The sequence below is a fragment of the Lissotriton helveticus genome, chromosome 11 (assembly GCF_964261635.1).
Source record: "Lissotriton helveticus chromosome 11, aLisHel1.1, whole genome shotgun sequence".
Lineage (NCBI taxonomy): Eukaryota > Metazoa > Chordata > Amphibia > Caudata > Salamandridae > Lissotriton > Lissotriton helveticus.
This window is the reverse complement of record NC_136072.1, coordinates 767290576-767315648: the sequence shown is the minus strand read 5'-3', so window position 1 is coordinate 767315648 and position 25073 is coordinate 767290576. Positions and strand designations below refer to the sequence as shown.

The following is a 25073-nucleotide window of genomic DNA, read 5'->3' as shown; positions in this document are numbered from 1 at the left end:
GAACCATTATTTCGGACACATAATTCGCCTTTGACTGGTAGTACTGAAATTGCAGGTAAGTCTGGAGTAGTATCAGACTGAACATTCAGAACCATGAAATTCGAAGAATAATTACCTAAATTATACACTTCATTTTCTAGATCTAACCCGGTTCTGTGGGGGAGACCTTGCTTGTCTGGAAAACATGTACTGTTAAGAAAAGACATATCTGTTGAGGATGACGTTAACGTGGACCATGCTCCACACGAACCATTATGTGAAAAAGGATAAGGAAAGAGTGGCAGAACTCCCTTCGGTGTCTGAAAATGGGGGAGTCGACCACACACCCAACAATTAGTGGCATTGCTGGTCTGGTGTGAATAATGTAACATGCGGATGAAAGAATTATTTCGCATAGCGAGGCGGTAAGAGAGTTCATGAGGAGGCAGATCACTAAACGTGTGCTCCACCGTAACATTAGCAGACTTATTTACATGAGAAACTGGAAAATACAGGTAAAATGCATAACTGGTGCAGGAAATCATAATGCTGAGAAATAATATGAAACATAGAAAAACGATACATCGGATTGAGTTTTGACTAACTCTCTCACTATGGGGGTCTATTTTATACATGTCAGAAACAGTCTAACCGTTTCACCTAGGGGAGGACTTAGACAATCAAACTGGCTGACTTATTTTACTAGACCGGAGTTTCAACTTATACTCCTGCTGTGGAGTTTTCTCTAACGGGGAGGGTGCAGTATCATTGTTCTTTGCGGGACAGTCCTTGAGAATAGTACTTTGGTAATCCTTCAAATCCTGGGAAATGTTCTTTGAGACCGGTTTCAGTCCATAAAACTTCTTTATATGTGAAAGATGCACCCAGCCTTTGCGTCCCTCCAACTTCACGGCTGTACGTGTGGCGAGGAGGACCTGTCGGGGCTCCTTCCAGCGAGGCTCTAGCGGACTTGAGCGGTCAAAATTTCGCACCAGGACCATGGATCCTGGAACGATTTCATGCGGTGCCACCTCGGTATTGTCTGGAAATGCGGCGGCAACCTGTGAACGACAAGAGTTGAGGGCAGACATCAAGGAAGCTAGGTAATCTGTCAGCATATTACTTGAAACATCGGTAATACTTCGGGGTCTGGGTGTACCCCACATGTTAGGGGGGCGGCCGAAAACGACCTCATACGGGGACAGACCTGATCTGGAATGTGCGACCATGCGCATATAGAACAAAGCGACTGGCAGAGCTACTAGCCAGTCCACACCTTTCTCTTTACATACTTTGTCGATGCGGATTTTCAGAGTCTGGTTATGTCTCTCTACGAGACCTGCTGCTTCAGGGTGGCGTACACAATGGAACTTCCACTGGTACCCTAACAAAAGGGAAACATGCTTCATTAACTCTGAGGAGAATGGCTGGCCGTTATCAGAATATACGACCCTAGGGAGTCCATAACGGGGGAAGAACTCACGAACCAACTGCTTGGCAGTGGTCGCGGCTGTGTAATCTGGGACTGGATATGCTTCTGTCCACCTGGACAAAGCGCATACAACTACAAGGACATACTTGAAACCTCGACATCGCTCCATCTGAATATAATCCATCTGGAGGACTTCAAAAGGGTGGTCAGGAGGTTGGAATCCACCTTGTTCCACCGGGACACTTTTACCTGGATTAAACTGACAACATATCATACAGGTACGGACTTTCTGCTTGGCTGCAGCTCGTAAATGCTTGTTGAACCAAATGTTCTGGATACTGTCCAACATAGCTTTTTCTCCTAAATGTGCTGGACTATGTGCGGTATTGATAATGACTTGAACCATAGAGTCGGGGAGAAACCAAGTGGCTTTTCCTTTCGTTAACCATCCTTGATCTGTCTGGACCCCTCCTTGTTCGGACCATTTCTTGATTTCTTCGGGAGTAGCATGTAACTGGATATCTATGACATCTTGAGTAGGGTCCTTAACTGTCATACATGTAGTCGGATCTGGAGTGTGTGTCATGTTAACTGGAATGTCTGGAGTCTGTGCTGTAAGCTTGGCTGTGCGATCTGCTAGATCGTTACCCTGGGAAATAATGTCAGTAACTTTCGTGTGTGCCTTGCATTTCATGATAGCAATGGATGTCGGTAAATGTATTGCATCTAACAGAGCTTGAATAAGGAGACCATGCTGAATCTTGGTTCCATGAGAAGTCATGAAACCTCTCTCCTGCCAGAGCACTCCAAAGTCGTGTACGACTCCAAATGCGTAGCGTGAATCTGTGTAAACATTAACTTTCCGGTTCTTAGCGTGTATGCAGGCTTGTGTCAGAGCAACTAGCTCTGCTGCTTGAGCGGACAGGGTGTCAATACGGTGTGTTTCAATAACTTCGGTGTCGGTAGTCACTGCATACGCGGCGACTAGTTCTCCTGTACTTGTTCTCATACATGAACCATCCACATAAAGTGTCAGGTCGGATTCTGGTAATGGAATATCTGTCAGATCTTGTCTTGGCTTGGTCGTGATGTTGACTACTTCCACACAGTCATGTGTGGCAGGATTTGGATTAGCTGATGGTAACAGTGTAGCAGGATTGAGAACGTTGCAGCGTCTGATTTCTATGTGTGGCTGAAACAGTGTCAATTCATAACCTGTTAAACGTGCGATTGTCAAGTGCTGAGTTTGTGTTCGGTTTAAAAGAACTTCCACGGAGTGTGGAACTTGTACTGTCAGGGAGTGTCCTAATACTATGGAATCACTTTGTCTGATAGCTAGTGCTGTGGCTGCAACTGACTTGAGGCACGCAGGGAGAGCCTGGGCTACAGGATCTAATGTGCTCGAAAAATAAGCACAAGGCTTGTATTGTCCTGCTTGATCTTGTGTGAGAACAGATAATGCTGTACCTTCGCGTTCTGTGACGAAAAGTGTAAAAGGCTTACTGTAGTTTGGTGTAGCTAGAACTGGAGCTTGACATAGGGCTTTCTTTAACTCATTGAAACTGAGTGTATGTTCAGATGTCCAAGGGAGGACAGTCGATACGGCTGCCTCCTGTGTCGTTAACTGTATCAGTGGCTTGGCTAGAAATGCATACTGAGGAATCCATTGTCGGCAGTAAGAAGTGAGGCCGATAAAAGCACGTACCTCCTTCTGGGTCTTGGGCTGAGGAAGACTCGCTATTAACTGGATACGGTCAGGTGTCAACTGCCTACCCCTCTTGGACAGTAAGTGTCCTAAGTAGACCACTTGCTGGACACAGAATTGAAGCTTCGAAGGGGACACCTTGTGCCCCATCTCGGCTAGGAAATACAGAACTGTGAGGGATGCTCGCTCGCAAGCACGTTCAGAACGGGCTGTGACCAGTAGATCATCGACATACTGGAGCAGGGCAGTGTCAGTTGGCATGTGAATGTTGTCTAGTTGTCTCTTAAGTGCTTGACTGTAAATACTAGGACTTTCTGTGAAACCTTGAGGAGCTCGTGTGAACATATAGCTCCTTCCATTTAAACAAAATCCGAAAAGGAACTGGCTGTCTGGATGAATGGGGACACTAAAAAATGCATTCTTGAGGTCTATGACTGTAAAAAATGAGGCTTCTGAATCAATGGCTGTCAATAGGGAAGAGATATCTGGGACAACTGGGTACTGGGGAATAATACATTTATTAAGCTCTCGTAGGTCAATCACTAATCGATATACTGGGGGTGCATTTGGATCAGTACGTTTCATGACTGGAATGATCGGAGAATTGCATACATTGGAGTCAGTTTCTACAACCACTCCTTGAGCGATGAGCTCGTCAATAATTTTGGATAAGGCTGCTACAGCCTCCGGTGGCAATCTATACTGTCTGATTCGTGGTAACACTACACCTGGCTTGAGAGTCACACGATGGGGTGTGATTTGCATATAACCAACATCAGTTGGACCTTGCGCCCATAGATGCTGCGGAACATTGGACAATCTGGGATCAAAATCTCGTAATACATAGTGACCCTTAAAGTCACGCAGGAACAATCGTATTCCCTCTGGGGAACAGCATATAACTGCACCTAACTCTTTCAGTGTTTTAATACCTAATAGATTCTCTGGACATGACTTAGTAAGTAACAGATCAGTAGTACGGGACAATGGACCTACTTCTAGAGTAACTGGCTTTGATATTTCATTTACAATGGGTTTTCCTGAAAATCCAAGGGAAACATTTCTTGAGCCTGAGAGCGGAGCCCCTGGAACTTCGGCGTGGCTAATTGTGGTCCTACTTGCCCCTGTATCAATCAAAAACTTTCTGTCTTTCCCTAATACTTGACTGTGAACATAGGGACCTTCTTGATCTACAGGTATCTCGATGAGAGGCAAGCCTACCTCCCTCTCTAGGCTGTTTCATGAATATGGCTGATACTCTGGATACTCAGACTGTGCATACTGGTACATCTGCTGTGTAACGTGCTGTGTTGCAGCGATGGGCTGCGGTGCTGTAACTGTCTGTGGTGCATTCTGTGGCTGAGGAGTCTGTGAAACTTGTTCTTGTCTAGGCGGACGTGGTCTTTCTTTAGTCTTACCAGTAGCTATGTTGTGTTTCAGAACTGCACACTCGTTTATAAAATGACCTGGCTGTTTACAATAATTGCAGTTCCCTTTAACGGGAGCTGCAGGATGACTGGCTTGATTCGGACCCCTCTTCTGACTGTCTTGAGGAACAGATTGTGCAACTAGTACTTTCATTTTCGTGTCTTTCATACGCTTTCTCTCGTGTTCTTGCTCTTCTCTGATTCTATTCTGGTGGTATTGGAGCATCTGTAACATCTGGGACGGGGTATTAGCTTGCCAGGTACTTTCGACTTTCAAAACTCGATTCTTAATTTGTGGACTTGAATTCTCGACTAATTTAGTAACAAAAAGGTGAGGGTATGACTCACTACTTGTCTTGAGGCCACTGTTGATGCTAAAACATTTCTCAAATCTAGAATAAAAATCACTAATGTCTTCGTCTTGTTTCTGTTTACAGGCTGAGATTGCATCCCAGTCTTCCTTTTTCGTTGTTAACAATCTGGGTAAAACTTGAATCAATAATTCAGGTAATTCTTTACATTTCGCTCCAAGACCGGTACCTGGTACTCGTGCCTTATCTTCAGCTTCTAGAACTGCCCAATCGATCTTTTTCTCTCCCACCTCCCATTCTTTTTCCTTGAGCTTTTCATACACCCCTGCGGGCAGCAGAACCTTTAACATTTTAATTATATCTGGATACGTGTATTCTCCCATACGGAGCATGTCTTTTAATTCTCGATGGAACCCTGCTGGATCTTTATCGTGACAGGGAATTAATTTTTTCATCTCTAAGAGTTCCATCTTTGTGATCGGGGTGTAAACAAACACTCGTTCTAGTTCGCCACCCGTTCCTCTAACTGGGTGGACTTCTCGTAACGGATTCTGTCTCTCCATGTAAAATGGTTTACTTTCTGGGGGTGAGACATGAACAAAATGCGGGTTCAAAAACGTTCTATATTTGTGACGCTGTTCTAGAATGACACTAATTAAATCGGTACCTAAACCTTTCCATCTATACTGGAGTAACTCGTTCAGGATATCATGTAACGGGCCTGGATCAGAGTGCTGACCCTCATACAATGTAATGAGGTGCTGAATCATATACATACCCGCCAGTCGTTGCTCGGCTGGGGGCATTTTCAGAAACATTTGTGCCACTATTTCGTCTGGAAAAGTGGTAGAATCAGTAGTCCATCGGACTGCTGATCGGGCTAGTTCTTGTTCATGCATAGTACTTAACTCACTGTAACCGATTCGTAATTTCAGAATGTGATCGGTAGCTTGAAACACTTGTTCTAGAGAACCTTGTTCTGGTGCTGGATGATGGAAAGTTGACTTGTGTTCTAGGCGTAAATGGCGATCTGGAAATCTAGATTTTCCTACATACGCTATTCTGGCGGGATTCTCGTCGTCTACCTCTTCAGTATCAGAGTTACTTTCTTTCTCGCTTACTTGTGCTGCTTTACGCTGTTCGTGTAACTTTATTATTTCTTTACGGATTTTCTTGTACATACTTTCCATAGCACTGATGGTCCTGTGCTTACCCTCGGCTATATTATCACTCCACTTTGTCAGGGTTCTCATTTCGGCTTGATCTTTGGACGGGTAATCTTGTTCTCTTATTAAACAATTAATCAAAAACTTTAGTATCATGAGCTGGATCTCGGCTTTCCTTTGAGACATGACTTCGCCAATGCTTTCTGGATCATCCCCTGTACGGATGAAACGATATATTCTGTCTAGATCTTCTTTCATATTCGGTAGGGTGACTAGATACTCGGCCACCTTTCTTACACGTAATGAATATAAAACCATATTATCCTCGCCTGGGACTGGATCATAGCCGCATTCATTAAGGGCTTTTCTTATCTCTGCTACAGACTGATATCTGGGCGTACGCTGTGACGCTTGTGCATGTAATTCGACTAACGTTAAACGCTTGTGTGGCGGCGGGGTCTGAGGAGGGCCTCCTCCTGCGGCCCCTAAACTAGAGTCGTCAACTGATACTCTTCGTACTAGAGTGGCGGGAAATTGAAATGCGGACTGAACTTGTGTGGCGGGCTGGACCTGGGGGACCGTAGCAGGTACTGCAAGGGGTACCCCGGTGTCTGGAGAAACGGGGAGTGCCTGATTTACAGGGACTGGCGGAGCGCGAACAGGATTTGCATATTCTGGGACTGTGTCGTCCAAATAGGACGAAATGAAAATATCAGCTGCGGTCTGTTTGTGACGTAGCTTGGTCGGAACTAATGGTGGCGGAAAGTTACTGGATGCCTCCGGGGTCGCTTTTGGCAGGCCCTCGGCAAGAAGAGGATACATACCCTTAATAAGAGCATGCCTCTGTCTGTCTGACTGTTCGGTTTTAACTCGTTCACCAATCTCGATTAATTCCCTTTCTTGGGCTCGTTCCAAGGATTCTCTACTTAATTCTGACTTTCTGATTTCTTTTTCGGTTCTTTTATGAGATTCTTTGCGCCATAACTCGATGGCATCTTTCTGTGACTGTCTGGCTTCCTTTTTCCATAATGCTTCTTCTACTCTCATGATGCACTCGGCATCCCATGTGCCTGACACAGGCCATCTATACTTTTCCTCTAACTGTTTGGTATACTCGACCCATAAATCTAGATACAATATGGCGCTTATGCCATGCTTCTGATACATAAAATGACCTGGACTGTCCCTAGGCGGGACAGGAACTGCTGCTTCTAGCAGACCTTTTCTAGTTCTCAACTGACGCAGTTTTGAAAAGAGCGGCATGACTGAACTATAATCTGGACACAATACGATACACAATAAACACGATAACTACTTCACACTCATACCACGACATCAAGATACATAAAGAACATTCAGAATAACAGTTCGAACAGAATACTACCTGGAATACGGAAAACAGAATACATGAATTTTCTCGAGAACAGAACTGACTAGAACAGAAACTAGATGCACTGCTGAAACAGTACGAAACTTACCGGTCTCATACAGAGACACGTCAGGACCCGTATCCACCGGAGTGGACACTTCGTTTGTGGGCTTGTGTACCACCAACCCACGGACCAGAGTCAATTAAATTGACCCTGTCTAGATACTACCCCAGTAATGGTACTCACCGGGCAGTAAGAACAAAAGGCCTCAGACTGGACGGGACTGCTTGGACGCCGGACGGACGAACTTCGGACTTCTGTTACGGGTGGGCCTCCGGATACCTCGGACCTTGGACTCTCGGCTTGGGCTCTGGTCGGGACTCGCCGCGTTCCTCCACCGTCTCGTCTGGATGCTGGACCGCCTCCTCCGTCTCCTCCGTGGGCCTGAGGGATACTTGAAGCAGAAATATCTGCCGGTGCGCAGAAGAGTTCCGTCACGACTGCAGAGGGTCAGGGGGTCGGCGTGGCTTCACCGACGCGTGGGGAAAGGGCAAGTCCCTATTCGGGCGCCATTATGTGGTAAATAAATAAATAATACCTCTCTTTTTGAATGCATAAATGAATAACAGATAGCTCAATAAATAAGAGTCAAGATTCGAGGTAGTAGGAGTTTTGCAGGTTTAATACAGCATAAAGACAGGGACGGGACAACCTGCACAGGAATAGGATGGCAAGCCCTGGCAGCGCTGCCGGGGTCAGGATCGGAATCGGCGGAAGGATAACTTTTTAATAACAGTACATGAGCATATATACATAACGCAAACACATAGCATTACATCGCAATAGGCATGGCAGTGGGTGGAGCAATAGGCGTGACGCGTAGCAGTCGCGAAAGATAAGGGTGAAAAGAGGTGTAACAGGGCGTATACATAGACATGTGATGCAAACGTAACAGAATATGTCATGAATGGGGTGGAAACCATGGAGGGGGCTACCTAAGGAGCCGGGACCTCTAACCTGATGGTGCGCGCAAACTGGCAATGACGTGTTACTAGGAGAAGCTGGGGGCTATGAACTCTGTGCTAGGAGCAGAGACTGAAGTCTGGAGAGTCAGGGCGACATGTACCTAAGCAGTATCTAGTATCTGATGTTTAGAGAACATGTTGATAGAATCCAAATGTTATCGGGGTAAAGGCGAACAGACTCTAAGACTGGAGCATGCATTATTCTACATGTAGTGCGTGATGAAGAATATTAAATGATCATTAAATGCAGTATTTCTCTTACATGGAGACGTAGAGGCTAGACAATGACGGAAACTATTGATGCGATTCAGTAGCTTTAGGAATGCAGAGAAGGAGGGCTGTACTGATAACTCGAATCATAACATACTCTTGGCAGACTCAGAGGCAGAGCCAGGCTGAACCGGGCACTGCGAGACAGGAAGTAAGTGAAGGGTCGAGGATACAGGCGGGGCTGTATCGCTCCTCAGCGAGGCTTCAGGGGACAGGAGCTGAATCTGGTGTCCAGGCCCTCTTGAGGCCTGGAAACGGAGATTTTACAATGGAATAACGTGCACACTGAGAAACGTGGCAACGTAGCTTTACATAGGCCTGATATTCGTAGTATTCACGAGAACTGGAAACTGACATACTAAAGGTGGACACAACTATAATTGCGTCTTTAATCGAACATGGGGAATAACATATGCATATTAATCATGCACAGATAACATATGATGGATGACGCGTAGGGACACAGAACATGGCAAAATTTACTTTTCCACAGTAGACTGGAGTTGGCCTAGTAAATCATACTATTCCTAAGTCCAGCGCAAGTCATTGTAACGACTTGCGTTGTAATGCCTGCATTGTAAAGGGATCGCGGTGTAAACACCGCGATGTAACGTCGTATATTCGGTAAAGAGAGGAAAAAAATATAAAATGAGCTGTACTTGGTGTGAGTGGTTATCACACAGACTGTTGGCAAGGTTTTGACACCTTGTTCCTTGGGGGAAAGCTAAAAGAAAATGTAAAGAACCAGATTTAACATGATTAAATATAAACTTTACTGAGTATTGTCTACGTAAGTTAAAAACAACTCCAACTCATATCTAGGGGATAAGGCCTAATAACTTGCCAAGAATTACAACTGAAAGGCAATGGTCCAGCCCGTACAATCATGCCTTATCCGGGCCCTGGCACCAGGACCTAAAAGTTCTCTGTTGGCAAAAAACTCAGGAACCCCTATTCTTGAAAAAGTGCTGCTGACGTAGACTAAACGTAGACTAAGCAGGGAATATTAACCATCTTGTTGAGGGCCAAGCAATCTATAAGACTAGTTCAGGTCTGAGAAAACATTTGAAATCTGCAATTATATTTTGTTTTTGGTCTCTTTGTAATATGAACCTAAATGTAAATTTATTTGAAGCTATAAATGCTTAGCATGGGTTTTCATTAACCCCTTAGCTGCGGGGTGTTTTCCCCCGTCTGTGCCGCTGTGCTGGTGACGAGCTCAGCTCGTCATGAGGCACAGCGGAGCTGCCCTCATGACGTGCTGAGCTCGTCACAGCCACACCCGTTTTCGAACGTTCAGCACAGCGGGGAAATTATCCCCGCGTGCGAATGTTCCAACGGCTTTGACGAGCTCAGCTTGTCATGAGGGCAGCTCAACCTCATGACGAGCTGAGCTCGTCAATAGCACACAAGGGGTTAAAAAACACTTAGAAATCCGACCGCCATTACATTTTTATAAGGGAAACCAGACTAAGTTTAGGTTTATGCTCTGTCACTTATCACTCACGTGGTTACAATTAATTTTATTTTGGCATTAACTAACCCAAAAAGTAATTCCCTTGTGTTATTGTTTTATTGATCTTTATAAAAGCAAGCTAAGATCTGTGTGCAGATCTAAAGCTAAGTTGGCTGCCATGTGATTCACTTTTGAAATAAGTGTTAATTTTGACCTGGTTGTCAATGGTCTGCCTTCATTGGTTTCCAAAAGATCTCTTAAGCTAAGTGGAAATGCTTTCTTATTTGAAGAAGAAGCCCAATATCTCTAAAACAGAACATCTTGCAGGAGCTGCACAAAGTTAAACATACAGTGTGCCTGTCGTCAGTGGCTTCAAATCCCTATTTGCAGCACACACTTTTGTTGTGTGAATTAAATGTTCAGCCGAATTGACAAACTAGGGTTGAAACAAGATGTTTTCCTAATGTCATTGTGTTTAGAGAAAGCCCAATACACTTGGGCACCTTTTATTGTTTTGTCCTGCTTTTAACCTGTTCGCTGCTGCCGTCGGCTGTTGGACGTTGCGCGAGCTACCTCCCTGGTGCTGCGCACGTCCAACGGCCGACGCGGCTGCACCCGTTTCTTCGAACGTTCAGCACTGGCGCTGAACGTTCCAAGAAGCAAACGGGTTAACACTCTTAGGGTTCGATATCTGAAACCATTATTTATTGAAAATAGAATTTAGATGTTTAATGGACATGAGTTCTGCTAGGGTCATTTTGACGGTTGCTATTTATTTTATTGCTTGTAAGAAGGATTGACTCAAAATGCATTTGGTTTATATTTTAATGCTTTAACTTTATTGTATTTTATAGACCTCAACTTAGCTTAGTATTTTGCAGTTAGTCTGTGTTTTAATATTTGATGAAATACGTACAATACATAGATATTGTTTTATGGAAAATCCTGTTTAATAAACGTTATTATTGAGTGGGAATGAATCGGACAAGGATATCCTCATTCTCCACTCATTTTTATTTTAATGCTCCTACCTCTGGCAATATAAATTAGAAACCAAGAGAATATTAAAGTTTTTTTAGTTTAAGAAATATATTATAAACATATGGTGTTTGTAGATGATGTGCTCTTATTTTTCAGTTCCCCTATGTTTTCTATTCTATTCCTATTAAAAACTGTGACAAATTGGTTTGTTAATTGACTGATGTGTGAACCAGCAACCTCAATCCTGGTCAGGGTAAGACCCAAGCAAATATTAAATCAACCTCTGCTCAGCCCCCTGGTAGCTTGGCACAGAGCAGTCTGGCTTAACTTAGAGACAATGAGTTAAGTATTTGTACAACACTTTAAACCGTAACAAAGTGAAAACACCAAACAAAAATGATCCCATTGATTACATAAATAGAGTACTTCTCAATAAATAAAACAAGACCAAAAAGACAAACTCCAATCAGTAAAGCTGGAGTTATGCAAGTTTAAAGATTTCAATGAAAATAGTGCCAAAAAGCAGAAAGTGCCAACTTAGGCTATTTGGCTATGCTGGACCAAGACAAAGTCACAAGTTCATCCCAACCGTGGGGGAGCGAAGGCTGGCTACAGGGACCAAATTAGGCCCCCTTAACAAATTACCGTAAAATTCTGGTTTGCATTGTGAGAGTCGGTGTTGAAGATGCATGGCAATACGTCAGTTCCAAGATGCTGCGTCATGGGTCTAGGATCCCGTCGACGGGGCCTTGGGATGCGATGTCCGTCATTGGGGATACGTGGTGCAGTCGGGCTGATGCGTCGGTTCCAAGCAGCTGCAAGGCATTGATGCGGAGTCGAGCGTCATTGTTGAGGGATGCGAGAGCCTGCGCCGAGGATGTGTCATGCAGTGGCTGTTCCGATGAGAGAGTGGGCTGCGATGTGGGTCTTTATGATGGGGAAGACCAACACAGTGATGACCATGTGTTGGTTCTACTCTAGGTTGCGTCGTTCAGCAGAGGAGAAGCGTCGGTTCCACTGGATCCACAGACACTGGCAGAGCACCTTAGATCCACTTACAAGTGTCCAGGGCTTGGGTGGCACATCTTGGCTGGGTAGGTTCACAGATGACACAGTCCAAGTCATAGGGTTGGTGGAGCCTTCTGTCACTGAGGCTCAAGTCAGGAGATCTGCCAGCTAGCCCTGGGAGTCACATTGGGATCCTGGTTTCATACAGCAGGGCAACAGTCCTACAGAGTCGCAAAGTGGCACTCCTCTCAGCAGCACAGCAGTCCTTCTTCCTGGCAGAGTATCCACAGGACCAGAAGTACTGAACAGTTAGTGTCTGAGGCTCAATATTTTATACCCAGTTCTGCCTTTGAAGTGGGAGAAGCTACAGAAGTGGTAGAAGCTACTAGCGGCATGCCTTTGAAGTTCACTGGTGCCCTGCCTTCCTTGCCTTGGCTCCAGATTAACTGCAGGGGGAATGCAGCAATTTGTTGGGATGACAAGCTAAAATGATTCTGTTGGGAATGTGCAATTGCTTTGCAAGTAATAAACAACTAAAAGAGTTATTGCTTTATACGTAGTAAATAAATCAAAAAGTAATATCATCTGCATCAATCAAAGAATAGCAAGCTTGTTGGAGCACAAAACAAAACGCTGGCTATTAGGTGCTTGCAACAGCCTTATTTTGTGTAAATGGAAGCGTTCATGTATATTTACAAATATCTACAGGCTGTCAAATGGATTTGCAGTGTAGGAGTGACCTATGCTATGGTGGCATTAGGAGCTCAGTAACATTGGTGCAGTGCATTTCATATATACAATGTGAAATGATGTACAAATTTAGCAAAGGACAAGAACTAAGGGTGGTCAGGACAGAGGAGAAATAAATATCTGTGGTGATTAGCACAATTGCTTATTGGTTTGAACCAAGAGGCTTGATCTGAGCCATATATTATCGTTGACGTTTCGATCCCGACAACGCGTTAAGGTGTCTTGGCGGGTCTTCAGGACAACGGTAAGGGAGACAGCCCCAAGCGGGGTTGGGTTCCCTGGGGCGTCCCTCGATGAGTGAAGGCTGTCTGTGGATCTGCAAATGTCAGGAAAACTCTAGATGGTCGATGTGACTCAAGTAAGGCAGTCTTTAAGATCTAAGTGAATGCTGTCGTGAACGGGCTGTTGAAGGAGTAATCAGCCGGTTTGGGAGAACAATTAATTTGATCCCCGAAGTAAGCCACAAATGAATCCTGGCACTGTGTGTGCGTGCTCATCTGCAGTCCACAGACACTTGCAGAGCACCTTACATCCACTTCCAAGTGTCCAGGCCTTGGGTGGCACATCTTGCCTGGGTAGGTTCACAGATGGCACAGTCCAAGTGATAGGGTTGAGGTTGGCGGAGCATTCTGTCCCTGAGGCTCAAGTCAGGAGGTCAGCCAACTAGCCCTGGGAGTCACTCTGGGGTCCTGGTTTCACAGATGCCGGTCCAGTTCTTCTTGCCCAGGCAGGAGGACAGCAGGGCAGCAGTTCTACAGAGGAGCAAAGTGGCACTCCTCTCAGCAGCACAGCAGTCCTTCTTCTTGGCAGAGTATCCACAGGACCAGAAGTACTGAACAGTTAGTGTCTGAGGTCCAATATTTTATACCCAGTTCTGCCTTTGAAGTGGGAGAAGCTACTGAAGTGGGAGAAGCTATTAGCGGCATGTCTTGAAGTGCACTGGTGCCCTGCCTTCTTTGCCTTGCCTCCAGATTAACTACTGGGGGAATGCATCAATTTGTTGGGAGGCAGGTCACAGCCTTTCGAAGGGTTGGCGGGGGTTTTGCCCAGCTCCTCCCTCCCATCCTACCAGTGATGGCCCATCCAGGCACACCTGAGCTCCCTATTATGTGTAGCTGTCTTGGAACACACAAAGCCCAATCGTCACCCATGCCCAGTCATGTGACCAGAGGCAGGCTCCAGGCACCAAATGGCTAAGGGAGGAAAAAGACAACTTTTTAAAAGAGGCTTTTTCAAAATTCTAATTTAAAATCCGACTTCACCATAAGTTAGGATTTTTCATTACAATTTCGAAGACGCCAAACATGAATGAGTTACCTTATCCCATTTAGAAGTTACAGCTTATTAAATGTAATATGGTATCTTCAATGCAGTAGTGAAAAATGAATTTAAGAGTGTTTCACTACCAGGACATATAAAACTTAAAAGTAGATGTCCTACATTTTAAATACAGTGTACCCTGCCCTCCGAGTTGTCCATGTCCTACCCTAGTGATGACTTGTGTATTAAAAAATGAAGGTTTGGGCCTGGCAAAAGTTTTTTTTTTTTTGCCCGGTTAAAATAGCAGTTTAAACTGCACCCATAGGCTGCAAAGGCAGGCCTGAGACCTGTTTAAAGTGCTACTTAAGTGGGTGGCAAATCAGTGCTGCAGGTCCACTAGTAACATTTAATTTACAGGCCCTGGGCATAGGTAGTGCCACTTTACTAGGAACCTATGAATAAATTAGGGATGCCAATTGCTTATAAGCCAATTCTGCCATGTTTAAGGAGGGAACACTAGATTGCTGTGCGAAAGTGCGTAGACTCGTAAAGCCACCAAAAACAAAGTAATCAGAGAGGAGGGTTGAAGACAAAAAATTAAGGGGCAAACAACATCCGAGATGCCAGGTCTAACAAATACTAGTGACACTTTTAGAGTTCCTAAAACTTCCTCTGTCTTGCATGAGTGGGACAAAGCTCTGCTTATAGAGCTCTGTCCCACTCATGCAAAACTGACAAATCCATTTTGATACTTGGAATTGTATTTGGACTACCCTCTTTATAGAGTATTTTACATTTTCTTTTGGAAGCAAACTTGAAAATCTCATCTCATTCAACATAATTCTAGTTTTAAATTAATCCAGACATATAAGTTTTAGATTGGGTAAACTTTGTTATGGGTAAAACTAAATATCATTCATACGTGCCTCTTGCCCAAAGATATGTATGTTTTAATACTGATCTGGAGATTATCACGACTCATGATCAATTTTTGTAACTGGGTATATTCTAGTTTTGTGGCAGTGTCTAAACTTTACTTCAAAGCGTAACATATCTATTAAAATACTGAAATCACATGTTGATGAGGGAGGATTTTCCCCCCAATATTAGACTATATCAGGAAAGCTATGTACTGTAGGAAGCTTGAGTGTGAATTAAATATAACCAGTGAAACCCATAAATGGTTGATTATTGAACAATCTACTGACAAAGGTTTATCAGTAAATGAGTTTGTTCATTCACAGTATTGAACAAAGTGGTGATGGTTTATATACTGATAATACAGCCCAAAGGGCTTTATTGCAGAATATCAGTTTAGTAATCAAGGACTTAAATCTGTAGAATTTTAAAATGTTCTGTTTATTACTTCCTGGGAACAGAATACAACCTTATATATATATATATATATATATATATATATATGTATCTTTTTAATCGTGAAAATCACTATATCTCTTGCAAGGACATTTTACAGCTGTAAAAAAAAACCTTACATATGCTAACAACTTCTTCCTCTTTACAGAAAATAATTGTAGCAAGGTGGCAATATGATGTGGTGTGGCTGGGGGCCTTAACATGTAATATTAACATGATACCCAAAAGTGGACCTCGGATTCACACTAGTAATCCTTCTCTAAGTCCTGGTAGAGTGGCAAAGAGCAGACAGGCTTACTCAGAGGAACATGGTTAAAGCATTTCACAGTACCAACATTGATGATAAGTAATTGACACAACTCGAAGGTATCTGACACTAATTTATAAAAATAGAGCTTATTTTGTTATAATTTTGGACACCAGAATGAACGGTTCATATATCAGGTCTTATAGAATTTACAGTGATAATAAAATCAATACTTTGCAGATGAGCCAAACTTTATCATTGTGGTCAATGGGAGAAAAACAATGTGACACTTGGTCACTTGTGGTCTAAGTTCCACAGATCCCACTTGGGGCTAAGGTTTTGCGGATTCACAGACCAAGCTTCGACAGTCAGAACACTTTTACCCTGCCCAGGGAGTCTAGGTGCAGACGTGGCTTGACTGTTCTTGGTGCTGAATGGGAGCCGCGGGTGCTGAAAAAGTAGTACTTAGCAAAACCCTACTTGCAGATCGTGTTCGTGGGAGCCCCATGGAGGTGAAGGTTGAAGGGGCCAATTACCAGGCATCAAGAGGCAGAACAATTCTGCCTAGCTCCGTTGTCTCGGGTTCAGAGGTATACTTAGCTATCTGTGGTGCTGAACAGGACTGCAGGAGGTGACTTTACCAGGCGTGTCAACACAGACATTTTTGGGATGCAAACACTGGGCCTCCGAAAGAGGAGCAAGAGATTACCTCTTTTTGGACCGTCAAGTAAAGGAGTAAGTATTCAGCAAGACCACCAACAATGCTTGGCCTCGGCAAATGCAGCTATGAAGCAAATCTTCTGCAAGTCTTGGGGACGCTGTAGAGGGCCGAGACTAGCTGAGGTACAGGACTACGCTTCCCAGAAGGCACGTATCCAGTTACTTTGGGGCTGGTCCTGGACAGAGCCCGGTGGATAGTCCATCTTTAAATTTTGAACGTGTGGTTTGTGCTTGCCGACTGCAGGGGACTAGTACCACTACTACTAGGGAGTCCTGGTGAAGTCTTTGGGCCTCAGAGAGGTTTGCATTTCTTTTGGGACCAGTCTCTGGTCCTGGACGAGCCGTAGTCCAACGGGTGCAGGGGTCTTTCACGGATGCAGTACTTCGCTCCTCTTCTTTGTGAAGTCCTGCCTTGTGCTGACACAGGTCTCTCTGTTGTCCTTTTCTTCTTCAGAGCAGAGCTAGAGTTCTGGTGTCTGGGATAATTCCAAGATTTCGGGGGTATTTAGGGGTGTTAGGGTTGGGAGCCAGCGGGTTACTTGTCCTGCGGCCAAACATCTCCTGAAGTGACAGCCACTGGTGGGTGTATGTCACGTTTATACCCAGAAACCACTACTTTCGGTACTCTTCAAGATGACACTCACCATCTTGGCCTGTACAGTCAAGTTAGCCCATCCTAGACGTGTAGCCAGCTTTTTGGGAGTGTCTGACTTCCGATGGTCTAATTTTCCTGCCTGACCGCACCCATACGTGCCTTGGGGCAGGGGGGCCTTTGTCCTCGGCTGGGGACAAGTCTTGTTCATATCAGAGGTTGTGCGAGCCTTTGAAGCTCACCGCCCTCATGTGCCATTCACTAGCCAACCCGGAAAGGCAGACGTGTGACCTCCTTCCTGCCCTGGCCTTTTGTCTATGTCGTCTGGGACTGATAGCACTTCCCAGTAGAAAGTCCGACCTGTCTTGGTGGCAAATGACTCATAAAACCCGCCAAGGGGCAGGGGGACTCAGTATCTTAGCCAGCTTGCTCTCGACATGAGAATCGTGTCAGGGGTGACAAAGCACAGTGTTAGATACCAAACAAGACTAAATTCGGTGGTGCCATCGTGGAGCTGACTACCTCGGTTTTTGTCTAGTAGCCAGTCCACGATAACCTATTGACCGCCGTTCACTTTCAGTAAACATGAATGACAAGGTTACTGTAGAGGTATATATGTCTGTACATATATGCCTTTAGCATTAAAATAATGCACCCTGTCTCCTGGGTTTTAGGAGGCCTTCCTTGGGGGTACCTTACATAACTCAAGGTAGTGAGGGTACTCTTCACACATGGTGTAGGCAGAGTCTCACTTGAGCAGGGAAGCTGCTCGTGCAGGCTGTGGTAGCAGCCCTGCAGACTTTACTTTTACTCTGGTCACTCAGGGTGGCACAAATAGTGCTGCAGCCCTGGTGACCCCTTTAATTCCCTTGCTCTGGGTATCACTGATACCATATATTGCGAACTTATAGGGGGATTAAAGCATCTTGCCAGCTAGGTGTACCCATTCACATTACCTTTTGAGGGAAAGAGCACTAGCACTGTGGCCTGGTTAGCAGGTCCCAGTGCGCTTTCACTTCTAAAACCACAGCATCTAGAGCAAAAAGTGGGGAGTGACCATCCAAAAAGGGCACAGTCCTGCAGATTCTCTTAATTCAGCAAGAACTCTTTTAGATAGAACATCAAACTTCACTGAAGCCTTGAAAGCTAAACTTAAGAGGTGGTGCCAGATGTTGAACATTTTAAAATAATCATGTTGGCTACTGGCACGTGTTTGACTGCTGCTCAAGTCTAGAATGCTGGAAAGTCATTTATGTCAAGGTTTATTTGATCACAAATGTAGATGTTCATATAACTCCTCCTGTACTACTATTGAATTTTCTCTCTTCCACAGACTTCCCTAATAGTTTCTGCACAGTTTGGGTTTCTAAATGCCTAGTGATATCAAACGTATTTCGCTCTCTTATTGGAAAACATTGAAGAAGCTTTCTAAGAGTGAATGGATTGTTGACTTGGTCACTCAGGCAAACCTTCAGAAAGTCCCTTCAAGCTTCGAAACAATAAGTTAAAACTTTCAAATCAATGTGGTCTAAACACCTTGATCTGTGTGCCTAATATTTTGCATAACTCCTAAATGCAGTTCAGGAAACAGTTGAATGCATTAATTACAGTCTCTTAATCCTATTAAATCACATTCATTTATTCATTCCTGGGTTAGCTCATAATCTTGTAGCCTAGTCTTCAAAGTGTTACCTATTGCTAGTTTATTTAATGTACTAAGTATTTGCTGTTATTATTTGAACATTCAAACGTTTACTTTTTCTTCAATAATCATTTTCCTTATATGAAAAGAATAATTGAAAAGTCTTGCTTTAAATTTTCTATAAATCTGTCACATATATTTTTGCTACAGTGTAAATTTTCTAAATTCTGTTATAATGACATCTTTTTATTATAATTGTTGATACTTGAAGATTCAAAGATTCTAATAAAGGCACTTGTATGTTGAGGAAAAGAATACAAAGGAAACTAACTGATCAGAAGTTCCTACACTGAACATAGAATTATAAAAGGAAAATTATTTGTATACCTATTTTATTTTTTGGTTTAGACTTTTTTAAATCTCTACGCAACTGGAAGATTGTTTAAGGAAACCAATGAAAAATGCCAAACTACTGGGGTTTGAGAACCACAGCTGTGGTTGTTGTATGTATGGCGATGGATATTAGAGGTCAATATAACTTAGTGTATCAAGTGAGAACTCTGAATGACACAGATTCTGCCCTGAAAACTTTTTCTGATAAATGAGTCCGTCAATTCTGCTTTGCGATATCTGTGTATCTAAATGTTGGCTAGTAGAGCCAAGCAATCGTAAAGACTGCCATCTTGAATCCTCATAACCTTCTTGATATCCGTGGATTTAACTACGGTCAAGAAAATATCAAAAGGCCACAAAGTGGAAATTGGTGAATAGAGGTCCAGAGACTGACGGTAAGCTTCCAAAAGATGTTTGTTGTTAAAAACAAAAGCAATTCTCATTTCTTTTGTCCTGGGCTCTGACTAGAAAACGGTCAGTTGGAGCCAAATAGCTAAAAGTATAAAACTACACCAGTATATATAGATCAGTGAAGAATAATCACGTTAAAGAAACGTGTTACTCTCAGTGAACACTTACCTAATGTGCTGGTGGCAGTATCTTCCCTTAAGGAAGCGCAAAGCAGTCTCGAAGAGCAGATATCTTGCATAAACACAATTCTAGCTTTATTCTTCTCACAAAATTTGCATCCCTTGTCCGTTTCGAAAGTGAGATCACGCTGTTAGAAAATGTGCAAGGTATAACCCTGAGATCAACTGCTACCATGCCTGTTAAAGCCATGGAAGTTTGTAAACGTATTCAGGGTCACAAAAAGCTTCAAGCTAATGAGAACAACATTTATATTTGAGTAAATTGATATGTGCAGGATTCCATATGCGGTTACCAGCACGGCCATACACATGAGTAAATAAACATGATGTGGACAGATTGTAAGTTTGTTTTCACAGTAACTCACCATACCTGGAAAATTTCCCTTTGTAGGTTTTGCATTTTATCTGAGGTCCCTTTAAATTAAATTTTACTCTCCCAGTGTGGCCAATGTACCTTGCCCTCTACCTAAGGAGCAGCCGAAAAGGCTAGGTAGACCACCTACTACCTCTAAAACCCTTGGTCCACCGCCTACCAAAAAGAGGAGGGGGTTAGGAGCTCCTCAAAGGGGCAAGCTCAGTCATACTGAGTTCGGCAAGACATCTAAACTTAAGACCCCTGGCGTAACCATACCCAAAACTCCGGTACTGACCGATACAGTGCCCACAGCAGTACCAACTCCAGACCCAAACACTATACAACCTGCTAATACCCGAGGGAGGGAAGATGAGGCTGTTTCTACTCCAAGTTTAGTGACTATTCCCCCTATTGATACTGAGCGGAATACTGTCGAGCAGTTGCTTAGGTCCTTTATGCTCCCGATTTTGGATATCTTAAAAAGGGTGGAGCACCGACTAGGTAACCTGGAGGCTCTGTATGATGGCAAAACAAGTGCTCCTACGACCTCTTTAATGTCTACCATTGTGTCGACAACTCTACCACAGATTCCAACAGTTTCTGCTCCTATTCCGCTGGCTCCAAATGGCTCCAATAGTGGTAATAACGGAGTCGCAAAACCCCCTGCCAGTAACAAACAGGGCTCTGTAGACCCTCCAAAGATTTCTGCTAAGGCAACCACTGTAAATAGTAAGTCTTCAAATAACAACCAGCAGAAAAACTTGGTCTCACAACAGGTCCAGGCTCCTGTCCAAACAGCAACAAAAACCACGGCTCAGGCTCCAAGAGAAGCCCAGAAGGGCGACGCTAATTCTAGTACTAAGACCAAGTATTTGAGTAGGGGGAGGTTTGTAAAGCCCACTAATGGTAACTTACACGGACCCAATGTAGAATTACCCCCAGAGTCGCTACCTTTTGTAGTTGTACTCACAGGTGTCCCCCCATTAGAAGCAGGCAGAAAGGAGGGCCATCCCCAACTTAAGAATAATATTCTACATTGGTTAGGACAAAATAGACCACTCCCATATTACATCGATGGGGAGATAGTCCACGTTAGACGCCTGCCCTGGCTAGGTACCAGGGAAAAAAATACTGAGGGTGACATAGTTGTTATTAACTTTAGGAACCCAGAAGCAGTTAGGGCTATACTAACAGGGCCCCCTAGGAATCTGAATACCGCTATAGTCCCATACGACCTAACTTATTTTTATCCAAGGTCATATGTGACTCCTGCTCTTTTCTCTGGGGGGGTACCCGACCCCAATGGCATTAGGAACACTCACTTGCCTCCAACTAACAGCTACACGTGTCACTTTCAAAGGCCTCCCCCTGCTAGGAATAATTTAGCGTGGAATATAGTTTCAAAGGCCTCCCCCTGCTAGGAATAATTTAGCGTGGAATATAGTCCCTGCTAGTGGCCGCAGCCAGCCCCCTGTGGGGCCAGAGTTTCTCCAGGGGAGTAGGAACATGGAGCACCTGATTCCTTTTACTCCATTGGAAATTTCGAACAGATATGGCGCCATTTCCGGCCTTGACGGCTGTGATTGACTTCCAGCCATGGCCGCCCCCCTTGTTAAAGATTCTAGTGTTGGTGGAGGGGGGCTAGTAGAGGAGGACATTCAGAGTGGGACAAGGTACTCAATTACATCCCCCCAATGTGGTAGTTCCCCCTCTAGCATAGATGATGCCAACCGCACCGTAACTAACCATGAGATCTCTAAGGAACAGACGAGTCCCGAAGTGGGTGATCCAATTGTGGAAAATGTTATACCCCCAAACCAGCCAATTGACCAACAGTGTCCCAATAATAAAAATCTATTGTTGTTATCATGGAATGTGGCGGGTTTGGTTGCAAAGCTAGATAACATGGAGTGGTGTGACTATGTGGATAACCATGGTATCTGTATATTCCAAGAGACTTGGGCTAGGACTATCCAGCATAGATTGGGTTTCGTTACTTACGCCGAGCCTGCAACCAAAGGTCCTAGAGGCAGACCATCTGGTGGACTGACCATATGGGTGGGTGTCCATCTTGGGTTCTCGGTTAAAAGAATTAACACCAATTCCTGTGATATCTTATGTATTCTCCTAACCCGCAGAAACACACCCAAAATAGTGATTATCAACATCTACCTACGTCCGGTTTTGGGGGGTACGGTTTCTTATACTTTAGAGTCCCTAACTGCCCTATTAAACAGCTTCTCAAGTGATACCAAGGTGATAATGGGGGGGGACTTCAATTGTCATTATGAACCATTGGGGGAGTTTCACAGTTAACAACAGATGAGGATGACGCCTGCCGGATCCCACCCCCAAATGTTTACCAAGTTAAAATCTGGACACCCATGGCCATGCAGCTTACCTCATTGACATATACATTCTCACTTAGAGCTTGCAATGGCCGCTTCCCGGGGGATAGCCCAGGAAGGAGTACCTATAATGGAATGGGCCACTCGACAACAATAGATTACCTTTTGGTTAGCATGTCCCTATGGCACCTGATTCGATGTTTCCACGTACTTGACCGCGTGGAAAGTGACCACAACCCCTTGGTAGCAGAACTGGAAGTGCCAAACCATGACGGGGAGTACCAAGAAGCTGATTTGGTTTCCAGTGCCATTAGGATCACACAGGGTGGTAAAAAAATTTGATGGTCCTCTATTAAGCCGTCCCCAGACAATCTGGCATCACTGTATAAAAGTGTCATTCCCCACCTTGAGCGCCTAAATATATTGCATGAAAACGCCTACAATCCTGATAAAGACGCTAAATTTTTAACCATACATAAAGAATTAATGCTGGCCCTTGCGGTTAGTTTTTCTAAACCGGCAAAACAGACTAACCGACAGGCATGTGTCACAAATCCCTGGTATAACCAGTCCTGTAGGAAGGCGAAGACCACTCTAATTTCTGCCATCAAATCAGGTCATAGAGCAACCATTATGGCTGCAAGGAATGCCTATAAGAATCTCCTCTCCCATGCAAAATCTGAATGGAAAACAGAGAAATGGAAGGCCATCAAACAGGCATTAATAGCGAAAGATGCCAGAACCTTTTGGAACTTGGTCCATACTGGGAAACCAGAAGGCAAGGTAAAGATCGATCCCAACATCGCCGAGGAAGCCTGGTGTGCATACTTTGGTGATCTTTACTCTAGCCCTGCTTCCCCCCCATAATGCGTTACTAATAACGTCTTTGAGACCGGGCCCTGAATGCCCTCCCCCCCCTTTACTATGTCGGAAGTCACACTTGCAGTCCAAGGGCTAAAATGTAACAAGGCCCCAGGGTTGGACAAGATCCCTGGTGATCTTTTCAGAGATGAGCCGAAGATCTGGGTCCCCTACTTGACCGTCATATTTAATGCTATTCTTGACGGCCAAGAGCCTCCAAGCACTTGGCTGGGGGCCGAAATTATTCCGATTTATAAAAAGGGATCTCCGTTGGCCCCGTCAAATTATAGACCAATCAGTCTTATTGACGTTACTCAAAAAATCTATGCCAAACTGCTTTTGCAACGCTTGCAAGATTGGATTAGTGAGAACAACATCCTCTCCCACCTGCAAGCAGGGTTCCGTGCTAAAACATCGACCATTGACCAATTACTACGGCTTCAGGTCCTTTACTGGAAGCATGTGGTGATGGAAGGGGGGAGCCTCTACCTGACATTTGTGGACCTCAAATCCGCATTTGACATGGTGGACAGAAACCAACTCTGGAGTATATTAACAACAATGGGGATTCCACCCTATTTATGCCACCAATTCAAAAGACTCCATGAAGGAACCTATGCAAAGGTTCGTTATGGCAAATACGGCCAGCTAACAAGAGATTTTCCCATTGAGAAGGGAGTTAGGCAGGGATGCGTACTGGCCCCTACGCTATTTTCCCTTTTTTTAAATGGCCTTGTTGATGACCTAATTAGTGTACATAACAGTGACGCCCCTAACTTAGCTGGTGGTAAATTTCCTGCACTCATGTTTGCGGATGACACCCTGCTGCTCTCAAAAACATCTATGGGGATGCAGCGGGTGTTAGACCAATTCACCAAATTCTGTAGGAACAGGAATCTGGTAATTAACATAGATAAAACCAAGTACATGGTGTTTAATGGCACTGCAACTAATTGTCCACGCCCGACAATGGATGGACGAGCCCTGGAAAGGGTAAATAATTTCACTTACCTAGGCCTGACCTTAAACGATAAAATGAGTTGGGAAACCCAAATGACTAAGGCTAATTTAACCCTTTCTCAGTCTATGGGGGGTATCCTTAAAGTGCAGAAATCTTGTGTCCATAAGCTAGTCAGCGTACCGCTGGAAATATATAAGGTTCAAACCAGATCATCCACCCTTTACGGGGCGGAACTCTGGGGCCATTGTCCAGCGAACGAGATCAGTACAACAGAGAATAAATTTATTAGACAGCTGCTCTCCTTACCAATTAACACCCCTCTAGTTCCACTAAGGTTGGATATAAATCTGAGGCCCATTGCAGAAGTAATTGCCTCACGCCCGCTTCTCTATTGGCGTAGATTGTGGAGTGTCCCGGAGCTTGAGTGCTATAGAGAAGAATTAAAGATTGTGATGGCACGCCCGGGCGCAGGGAGGATAAAGTGGTTATCTTTTATAAGGGGGCAGGCGTCTAGGATCGGCATGGAGAATCTCTGGTCCAACCCGGAGGACACATGCAAATCCATCTCAAAGAGAACCCTGGCTGAGTCTATAAAATATTATAACTTAGAAGAGGTCCTTCGATCAGCCAGGCCTTCTAGCCTCACTGACAGCTTTTTGGATTTCAAGAATGTCTTCAGTTTTGAGAAGGAATTAGACATTATAGAACCTGTCTTAGCAAAAAAACTGTATTTACAGTTCAGATATGGTACACTACCCCTCCATTCTTACACTGATAAATGGAAATTGGGTTTAGCTCGCCCTTGTCCAGGTTGCAATGACCCAAATGAATCCTTAATCCATGTGATCTT

The 25073-nt window shown here is 44.2% G+C and overlaps 1 protein-coding gene across 1 annotated transcript in view; it reads left to right on the top strand.

Moving 5' to 3' along the window:
• The window catches only part of SLC23A2 (solute carrier family 23 member 2), an 876666-nt gene that overhangs the window by 219017 nt on the left and 632576 nt on the right, over window positions 1-25073 (top strand). The gene's annotated exons all lie outside the window — the stretch shown is intronic.